Below are 11,285 nucleotides of genomic sequence, written 5' to 3'. Positions count from 1 at the left end.
TGATACTAAGCTCCAAGGTTATTTGTGAAGTGGTTACCATAATGTCTTAAATCCAGTTAAAGCAGGAATAGTAAACTGCATAATGAAATAGTTGTATTGCACATTTTTATTGTGAAGCTTAAAACTATGTGTGTCATTACCATATGCTAGGAATCTATATATATGTCAATTGTAACTTTCTTTTCAACCTGGGTCTGTTTAAGCTAGAGCCCATGGACTCCCAGAAATTAGGTACCAACCATTTTTTTTTTTGAGACTAGGAGCCCTCATTTCAAAAAACAAACCTAACAAACAAACAAACCCAAAACCCCGAAACAGAAACAATAAAAAAAAGAAACTGCTTTTAATATCTAGTAGAAACCTGGAGAAATTGTTTACCAAATGATCTTTGTCAATGCTAAAGGAAATAAATTTACTTACGTCCGTATGAAGAACAATCAGCAGCTCTAATACATGCAGAAGATCTAGCCTATTGCCTTTCCTTCAGTTTTTACTGAAGTCAGCTGGTATCATCATGTGGTGCTTGGGAATAGTGCTGCTACTTGTGCTGCCTTCTCCTTATCACAAAGCCTCTGGGGTCACATTCTCAGAGAAAAACAGTTTCACTTACATAAAGTTAAAAAATTCTGCTTACCAGTTTTACATTGTTTTAAAGCACTGCAGGACCACTGAAGATAGCAATAATTTTTAAAGGCTTTTTAAAAATTCCCCTCATCATTAATGCATTCTGCATCTACTTAGGGACATTTTTTCCCAGTGTTGGCTTCCTTTAGATATCCTAGTTTCTTTGGATGACCACATTTGTTATACCTGATGCACATACAGACATTTTGACATGAGTCATCCATTGCTTCATGAAGGGAGTAGCTCTTTTTCAGTGAAAAGTGTAGTAAGATATATCCTTGTCTCTTTAAACTATATTCTTTTTAGTTATTTATATTGTCTGCACCTATTTAAAACCTAAGCAGTACTAGCTTTAAGCAGTTAACGATTAGCAGTGGTCAGACCTAATTATTAATTTTGGAAGTACTGTGGTAATAAGGTAAAAATAAAAAGTCTGAAGTTTAAAAATAATGATAAATAAATTCCCTTTTTTGTTGCTTTAGAAAGCTGGCTGCTGTTTTAGATTCCATCTCTTTCAGAAAAATGGAGCAGAAAGGAAGGAAAAACAGTGAAGAATGCCGAGCACCACTGCCTACATTGAATTTCTAAGGAATGAAAATGGCAAGTGACAGCTATCGAGCCATGCTTATCTAATAAGGTTCTTTGTCAAGTTGCACATTACTGTAGCTGAAACCTGAAAGAACTAAATTCAATGCTGAGCTTTAGAAATTCAACTCCTCTTGTAACAAAATGGAACATTTCCTGAGCTGTGGGACTGCATTTGGTATGAATTGTCAACAGACTGCAACTCTATCAACTGATTTTGGAGAGAACATTTTTTGGGATTGTGAATCCTGGTCCTGTTCCATCTAGGATATAATGAGCTACAGGATGAAAACAATTCAGGGTCCTTCAATTCCCTGTCTACAGGGAATGAAGGGCGAACAAAACACAAAAGCAGAGAGTACAATTTTTTTTTTTTTTTGGTTGGTTTGGTTCAGTGGAGAAAGCAGTGGACAAAAAACCATAGCAGCAGCATGAAGTCTGTCTTTATTTGCATATTATATTTACTATGGCTTTCCTTAATGAGTTTTTGCTAAATCATCATTTAGAAAACTAGGAAAGTATCAGCTGGAGGGTGGCAGATGCAGGACTCCCAGGAAATGGTAAAAAGTGATTTATGTATTTCATCAGAACTAGCTGCTATGGAAGCTGAAGAAAAGCTGTGCCTTTTAATGTCAGACATAATTTCTGTGATGTACATTCTCCTATATTATTTTTCTCTGTCTGAAGGCCCTTCATTATTTTAGTCCATGCATCACTAAAAATATTGTTTACATCAATCCACCTCAAAAATTCACCACAGAATGAAAATTCTCTGTAAAATGACCTGATAAAACAATTAAATGGAAAACACCCAGTAACTAACATTCTAACAAATTTTCATTTGATATTTTTAAGAAATTTCTTCAATAAACTGAAAATGACAGAGAAGATGCAATATTTTCTGATTGCAGTTATCCAAGTTCACAGTATTGATTTCTATGTCAGAATGTGCAGTGAGAGTGGAAAGTAAAACTTTTGAAAACAGCAATTCAATCAAGTGGCTTTTTTAGTTGGGATACATCAATACATATGTAGCAAGAGCGGGGTTTACTGGAGGGGCAAATTCTTTATTTCTCTATGTATTCAATTTTTTATGAAGAAAAACTCAGAGAATAAGTTTTGATGGGTTAAATTATGACTGCAAGTGTAACTAAGAACCATGTATGGGTACAAGGAAAGGTCCTCTCTGTATTTTAGCAAAATCTGTCAGGAGAATGATAGTAACTGGTGCAACAGGAGTCTCTTCTGAGTGTTACATTAAAATATTCAAAATTTTCAAAATTTTTAATCCAGTAAATTTAGGATATAAATCCATTCTATTGAAATTATTTTGGAGGCTCAAGGAAGGTGAGAAAAATAAATATTTAATATTTAATATTTTTTTGATACTTAAAACAATTGTCATATATTTTCTGACAGCACAATAAAAATGCTAACATGTTAGTAATTTTTACTTATATGCATACACTTTGCACCTATATATACACCTGGGTTATCATTTGAAAAATAGTTAAAAACATTAACTATTGCCAATTAACACTAACCTGCCTTGAAAAAGAAAGTACCTTATTGATCCTTTCATTAAGGACCTTAATACTTACATAGCATTAGTCTGTAAAAGGTGGGGCATTTATTGCATGAAAATAGAAATAATGATAGTATAGTATACATTTTTATAAAAAAAAGCCACTTAAGTTTCTCTGCTCAGAAGCTGTTGGTGAATAAGAAAAGTCTCTTGCTTATTGCAGTACCAAATTTTCTCAAGACTAAGACAAAAAGTGGGATAGTTATCCACTGTCAAAATAGACAGAGTATACTGTACCAAAGAAGGGGTCTGTCCACCTTCTTCATTTTCTGTAAATTTTTTCTGCTTTTGCATTATGTAGTCCAGGGAAACCTGACAACTAAACTTCCCCCTCCCCAGTACAGTAAGGTTTATCTTTTTAATCATTGCCTTGTGTGCTTTCTTTTGGTTAAGGAATTGCAGGATTTGTCCAAAGCAGAGATTTTCTTGATTCTTAAATGTAGTTGAGTGTGCCAAATTAATACTGTTAAGAAATGAGACAAAAAGAAAAAAAAAAAAAAAAAAAAAAGGAAGACTTTTTAGGAAATAAAATATCTGAATTATTTCAGCTCAAAGCAGACACAAAATGAATTCTGGCCTAATCTCCACTGAGTATTAAAAACATTTTAAAAGAAGTTCTCAGATGAGTTAGGGAATCTGCCTAACAGATTCCAGCAAGCCCAGCTGAGCCATGCAATGTTCCATCAAAATGCTCCAGCTCTCATTCGAATGTTCCACCTCACTAGAGACCAGGCGAAAGCCATTGTGGCGACATGCCCCAGCTGCCAGAAACATCAGCTTCCATCATTAGGTCAGGGGGTGAACCCCTGAGGCCTAGGCAGTTGTGAGGTATGGCAAACAGATGTCACCCACTTCCCCCAATTTGGCCGCCAGAAATATATTCATGTTTCTGTGGATACCTTTTCTGGTGCAACCTTTGCCTCAGCCCACCGTGGGGAGAGGGCCAAAGATGTCATCAACCACCTGGTACAGGCCTTCGCTGTGTTGGGGACACCAAATAAATTAAAACCTGACAATGGCCCTGCGTACACCTCTGCAGAGTTAAACAGATTCATGAGTGAGTGGGGTGTGGATCACATCACTGGCATCCCTCACTCGCCCACAGGCCAAGCCATCATGGAGAGGAAACAACAGACACTAAAAAGACTGCTAGAACAACAAAAGGGTGGCAATGAGATCGCTGCCCCCATCATAAGACTGTCCAAAGCATTGTTCACTTTGAACTTTTTAAACTGTTCCTATGAGGAACCTGATCCTCCCATCCTGAGACACCTCACAAACTCTGCCAAACATAAACTGACTGAGAGACCTGAGGTCCTAATAAAAGACCCTGATACTTTACAAATACATGGCCCGTACCCCCTGGTCACCCGGGGTAGAGGCTACGGGTGTGTTTCCACCCCAGAAGGTCCAAGGTGGATCCTTGGGAAGTGGATCAAACCCTTTTTGAGACCACCTGCAGATGCGAAGCAAAGGAAAGAAGCTGCCACAACCTGGAAAAGAAGAAAATCCAAGTCACCTGGAAAAAAGACTCCTCCTCCAGGCCTGAAAAACAAACCCTCCACCTCCCAGTCTCCTTAAAATGTGTCTCCCTTCCCAAAATGACCCCTCAGTTTTGTTTTGAAAGAGGGAGAGTATAAGGGAGCCATTGTTATTTAAGTTGATTGTATTTGCGTTAATCATATTTGTGTTATACTTTTCCTAAAGTTACCACCCTTGACTGCCTGATGACATCCTACCTGCTGCTGTCCCATCTGCTGCTCCAGCTCCTCCTGTGCACCAGGAGCTCCAGAAGCTGGATTCCTTCCATTATCAAGGACATTGTATGGGGTTTCTTTATGGAGTTGTTAATTTTATTAGCCCTTCCCATTTTGAAGTGTTTGGTTTTGAAATCCCTTAAGCCTTCCCCCTCATTTCAAAATAATAAAGAAGGGGGAGATGTTGGTGTGACCCAGCCCACTGTGGGGCTGGGGCAGCGAGATGCCAATCAATCCCAGCACATCCCCTGGATCGAGTTTCCCGAAGAGGCAGACTCAGAGGATGGGTCGAGGGGCGACTCAGAAGCCTAAGCTGCACCCCCCAGGCAGCACCCAGGTACAAGCCGCCTCCCCTGGTTTGGGAAAATTCCCGGTTATTCAGTTGTTCATTGGTTCTCTGCTATAACTCCCACCTCTTGGTTTCCCCATTGGTTCTTGTTAAATTGTATCCTCCCCCTGGCTTGTAACTCATTGGTTGTTTTCCCCTTTCACCACGGTTTTCAAATTACCTATAAAACTGAGGACAAGCCTTGGGGGAGGATCCCATCACATTCCACGCCTTCTGAGCTTGTTCTGGTTGCGAAACTTCTAACAATAAACCTGCTAGGAGTCAGACCAGAACAGCCTCTCTCTTCCATTGTCTCTGAGCTAACGTGAGCCGATTCCATCGGCTCCTGCCGTGTTCCCTCTGCAAAGAAGACAACCAGCTAGCCCAGCCAGCAGCTCCTTTCCTGATGCCGAAGTCACTTCAGCGACGCACAGAAGAACGCAGCTGGACTCACTCTGACCTGGGGCACACCAGAGCTTGTGCCTTGAGCACAAGTACTGCGTTAGATGACTGTCTCAGATGTGGAGATCTATTATATACAAGTTCGTAATAAGGTTGAATTCTGCTAGTTTTTCTACTCCCACATGTAGAAATGTCTTACAGCTTCACTGTTTCTCCTTATGGAATCAGCTCTGAAGTCAGGCACTTTGTACTCTCTCTTAAAATTTAGCTTTTTTATCCGCTTCTATACATATCTAAAGAGATGAACATGTATATAATTATATGTATGTATGTACATGGTGTCCAAAGGAAAAGATTTGTGGTAAAACCAAGAGATGTGTGTACATGGTCTAAGAATGTAGAGTTGGTAATAGTGGGTCAGACAAAACTTCATTCAGCTCGTGAACTCTCAGAGAGTGGTGGTCTAGAGATGAAGTGCAAGATCGTATGTAACAGGATAATGAAACTTTCCTAGGATATTTCCATTTTTAAACTGTTATGTGGCATAGGGATCTGTGTCTTTGTACTTAACAGAAAGGTTTCTTTTTAACTTATTTCAGCCTGCTACTTAAGGTGAAGCCTCTGATGGGCATCTGATTTCTAGGCCTGGAAGAAACAGTGAATAAGCAATCCTCTCTTTGCCATTTGTGATTTGGTAGGTCTCTGTTATATCTTCTAATCACCTCATCCTATGCTGAAGAGTTTTAGTTTAATTGTTTTCTGTGTGAAAACAGCTCTGTAACTTTAATCATCCTTGGTGACCTGCTCTGAAACTTTTCCAGTTCCACTGTGTTTTCTGAGATTGAGAATTTCATTGGTTTTGAATTACCAGTAGGTGAGAAAAAGATCTAAATAGGATTTTTTTCTCCTCTCTTATTTCTAAAGTTTTATTCATTTAATAAGAATGTAGTTATGTACATAACTACGGAGCTTTTGAGTGCCTAGTCAATGCATTTAATTTGATAATTACTTCTGGCAGTGTCGGGAGGTGACAGCATGAATCTAGTAGTTGTTATACATGTCTTTTAATACCATTTGAAGTCAAAATCTAAAATTGAGGTCAAAGGGATATGAATCAAATTCATTATTGTGACTTAATGTGTTTCCAAATATAGCTTTGAAAGAGATGAATTGATTTTAGCCTTCTGAAACTATTTAGTATGTAATTCCCTTATTTTATTAATTGTTTTTGTTCTTTTTTAATTTTATTGCAAGGAATTAGGTTTGATCATTATAGGCTAAAAATATTAGATACTGTCACTGGGAAAAAAATTCCTCTGGTTATTTGTGTGACCTATGTCATGAATATAAAAAATTGTACAAAACTCACTTTAATGAAGGATCATTTGGATTCCAATAATTCAGGCAATAAAACTATAACCAAAGAAAATGGATATTGGTTGTTCTAAATAAGGGGATGACAGTTTATGTAACATCTTCAACCTGGGAAGTGAAGGAATAGATTAATTAATGACTTTGAACAGTTAATATGAACTATGAGCAAAAGGCTGAAGTTCCTGCTTCAGCTAATACTTTGAAGTGCAGCAATTTCTGGGTCTACTTCTATGTAGACAAATGACCCAGTGATTTGCGTATGTTCCTTGCAGTAGGATGCCTAAGCTATTTCTTCCTCCACACATCCCTTAATCACCATATATGATGTGTAGACATGAGAAAGAGGGAGAAGTTTCTCATTTTTTCCCACTTGCAAATTTGAAGTCCTTTTATTCTCCTTAAATGGAGAAGAAAAATATTTTAAAACACATACACATTGAGGAAGTTAAAAACAAAAACAGACACCATACCAGACAAGAAAACCCATTTCCTAAAGAGCTTTTCAAAGTGTAAAGAAGTCAAGTACAGGAATATTCAGTAATTTATGTATTTGCCTAGAAATAAACACAAGCCTAAAAAAAAGGTGATAACGTAATATTTATGATACTTTATTAGGAATAACACATCAAATTTGCTTTTGACCATAATTAATTTGATTTTTTTCATGAAGCTTGTAAAAACGGAAAAGATTAATTTTAGAAAGAGGAAAATTTTATCGGCTAATATCTTTGAAAGAGGCAGGAAAGATATGACAAAAGGGTCAAGATACATTACTAATTATTCCCCCCATGTTACAGGTGAACAATAATTTGCTTGAGAACCTAGGAATGTATTTTTTCTCCTAATTTCTGCTGACATGTTTGAAAACATGACAAAAATGAGGAAAAAGTTTTAATCTCACAGTGTTTGTCTTATGAGCTCATGCACCAGTATTCACTTTCTACTTCTATTTCCACCACTTAGTTTGACTAAAGTATTTCATATTTTACTCATCTTACCATAAATTTTCTGCTTAGGGGTAGAGTCATAGGTAATCAGCAGAATTTTTCAACATTTAAAAGTCTTATCCAAGTATGATACTAAATATTGGACTCTGTCTTACATATTTTCAATATTTGACTTCTTATTTTAACACTTATTTTAACATTTGACAGCCATCAACCTAGATGCTCAGATCTGTTTCCATAGGCCTGCTCTCCAGCCTCCTTGGGCCCCATTTTGGAAGTAAAACCAGGACCACCCCATCAGTCTACTGCAACCCTACTGAACCCTTTAGACTCAACCTGTCAGCCAATTTTTCTCAACTCAATGAAATCCATGTATTATGGACTTGTCCTGCTGTACATTGTTGTCAGTCATATTTATTTGAATCCTTATAACAGCAGAAATGGTAAAGTTTTTCAGTATAAATATGAACATCAGGTCAAGAGTATTCACTACACAATGAGTTCCAAGTTTCAGTAGTAGGGTTTGCAAAGTAGTAGTGTTTGCAGAGAAACTGTCCTGTATTTTATAAGAAAAATATAATTTTACTTTTTTAAGAAACTGTAAATTCTTTTTGCATAGTCCAAAATTAGCTGATTTGGTTGAAGTTTAGATCTGTTGGTTTTTAAATATTCTTGAATTCTTTTTTTTTTTTTTTTTTTAAATTTTAGAAGTTTCACACAACTTTAAAGAAAATCTTTTTTCTTCTTACTTTTGTTTGTTACTAGATTATGTTTTCAACAGTTCTTTAAATATATTAATACACCATTATATCTTTTTCTGTTGATCACACCATAATGGTATTTAAGTATTTATAAAAAATTAACTTATGGTTGTAAAAAAGATTACTTAAATTTTAACTTTTTTACAGAACAGCACTTTTTAACAGAAATAACCATGAAGATATTAGGGCATATTTTGTTTTATTTTGTTTCACTTGAGTCTCTACCGCGAAATGAGGAACACGTTTGTGCCTTCTCTTTCAGGCTGCTTCCTTCAAGAAAGAAAAATCTGAAGGAAAAATTTTCCCATTTTGTAGGAAAATTTTTCACTCTATTACTCATTTTCTGAATAAACAGAAGGCTTGTATTTCTTGAAATGTTCAGCATGTTTTCTGAAGGCTCTACTGAGAAAAGAATTAGAAAAAAGTAAACACTTTCACAGATTATTTGTTTCTATCATTGTAGATCTAACTGCTGGCCCATAATAAAGTAAAAAGCATTAAAAAGGCAATGATTATGTAACAATCATTATCACAGGTATCAGTCACCTCCGGTAAGTAAAACTCTGGATATTTTACATTCTACTGTGTGAAAATGGTTTGCAAATGACGTTTTAATGGCAACCCACTCTATTTTCTGATTAGTATTTCTCCCTTTCTGACCACTGCTGTCTGTTCTTCTCTCCCATTTTATTTTGCTAGACACACACTGTCTAGAAGAAAACAAAATTAAAATTATTTGTTTCTCATTTCATATTCTCCCATCCCTATGTGGTTATTTTCTGTGAGCAGCAGCTCCTCTCACCACAACATAATGACTACTGTGGTGACTAGAGGAATAAAACATAACATTATTTTAGCATTATTATCATCTCTAGGTTAAGTTGATGAGGTCCTGACAGATCTGCTGACTTTTCTCAATGCCACTTACAAGAATGATTCAATTACATCTATTGTGTAAGTGTTTCCTCTGGAGGGAGTGTAGAAGAGATAAAAATAGCTTTCCAGGTTTCTGACCAGACCATTCTAAAAGAAGATTTTTTCATCCTGTCATACAATCAAAACACTGTCTGAGAATCAATCATGGTCTAGAAGGTGATTTTTTTCTTTCAAACTTTGTTCACTAATTAATTTTAGAATTAAATCAGTGTTCAGCTTATGATGTGCCTCAAAGGCACCTTGCTAGAGTTCATTTTTTTAAAAAGAGAGGAGATACAGAGAATGCCAATTTATCATTAGATTGATTGCATGTTTCAAAAAGTATGTAAGCAGTTAAGACAAAAAAGAATTATTTCAGTATTGAAGAATGTAGCCTACTTTTTAAACCCAAAGGCATTCGGAGGAATCTCAACACACTGGAGAAATGGACTTACAGGAACCTCATGAAGTTCAGTGAAGAGAAATGCCAAGTCCTGCACTGGGGACAAATAACCCCACACACCAATACATACTGCAGGCTGACTGACTGGAAAGCTGCTGGAAAGCAGTTTTTTTCAAGAAGGGCCTTAGAGTACTGGCAGTCAACATGCTGACCATGAACCAGTGATGTGACTCTGTGGCAAAGAAGGCCAACAGCATCCTGGACTGTGTTAGAAAGACAATCACAAGTTAGATATAGGGAGGAGATCCTTCCCCTCTATTCAGCACACTGGAGTGCTTTGTCCATCTTTGGGCTCTTCAGAACCTCAAGAGAGACATAGAATCATAGAATCAAAGAGTCAGTGATGTGGAGCTACTGAAGCAAGTCCAGGACAAGGTCACTAAGATGTTTAAGGGACTAGGCCATCTTCCACATGTGTGTCTGAGAGACCTAAAACCACATAGCCTGGTGTCTTGGTTTGAGACAAATTTAGGAGGAAAATGCTCTGGAATGAACACTCCCCCCAAAGACTCCCCCACTGATGCGAAAGGAATTTCTTGGATGAAAGTGAAAAAACCCTATTTATTTAACAAGCATAGTGCCAGCAGGGCACAGAAAAAAATGACTACCTGTTAAATATTAAACCTCCTTGATGCAGAGAAAGCTGGTGGATTTAGAGTTCCCTCTGTATCTGGCTCGGCCCCTCCTGAGGTCTGAGGTCAGCATGAGGCATCCCCACAGCCTCCCTGCTGGTGCACAGGGTCCAATGATCTGGTTTTTGGATCACAGCTAGGCTGAACAGTTCCAGAAGAAAAAGTTACAGGAGGATTATGGTATGCCAGTATGCAGTCCTGGGAAAAAAGCTCTTGCCTCAACTCACAAGTTAGCAAAAGCAGGAAGAGTAACTCTTTCCCACTGCAAGCAGAGCCAAGCAATACAGGGGAGCATGTGTGAGTCCTTGAACATAAACCGTGCTGAGGAATTTTCCCAGCTCTCCCGACTCGTCCCTCAGACCCAGCTTAAACCTGTGGGACCCATTTCTGGGCAATAAGCAGACAATAGGGGAATACAGTATTATCATAAAATCACCCCAAGACACCTGGAGAAGAGAAAGCACAGACAATTCTTACCAGAGTGCCTTTTGGAACTGAGTGAAGAACACAAACCCTAGCTTTTCTCAGTGATATCCAGTGACAAGACAATAAATAATGGGCACAAAATGAAAGACAGGACATTCTAGTTAAATACGGGGGGAAAAATATTATGTCAAGAATGGCCAAACTCTGAAAGAGGTTGAGTAGACAGATGCTCCAGTCTCCATTCTTGAAGATACTCAAACCCAGATGCACACAGTGCCACCTGACCATCCTTAGAACTTGGGTGAGGGGGGCAGAACCTGACAATCTCCAGAGGTGCTTTCCCATCTCAAATGTTCAGTGATTTTGTAACTGAGTTATGTCGAAAAGGAGCTCTACCTTTAGCAGTGTGCTTTTGTTCTAAGGAGAGAATATATGAAAGGTAAACTGGAACCACAGAAGCACATTTCTGTAATTCAGCTCTGAACA

Source organism: Aphelocoma coerulescens, chromosome 2, assembly GCF_041296385.1.
Source record: "Aphelocoma coerulescens isolate FSJ_1873_10779 chromosome 2, UR_Acoe_1.0, whole genome shotgun sequence".
In the NCBI taxonomy this organism is placed as follows: Eukaryota; Metazoa; Chordata; class Aves; order Passeriformes; family Corvidae; genus Aphelocoma; species Aphelocoma coerulescens.
Note: the sequence above shows the minus strand (reverse complement) of the source record.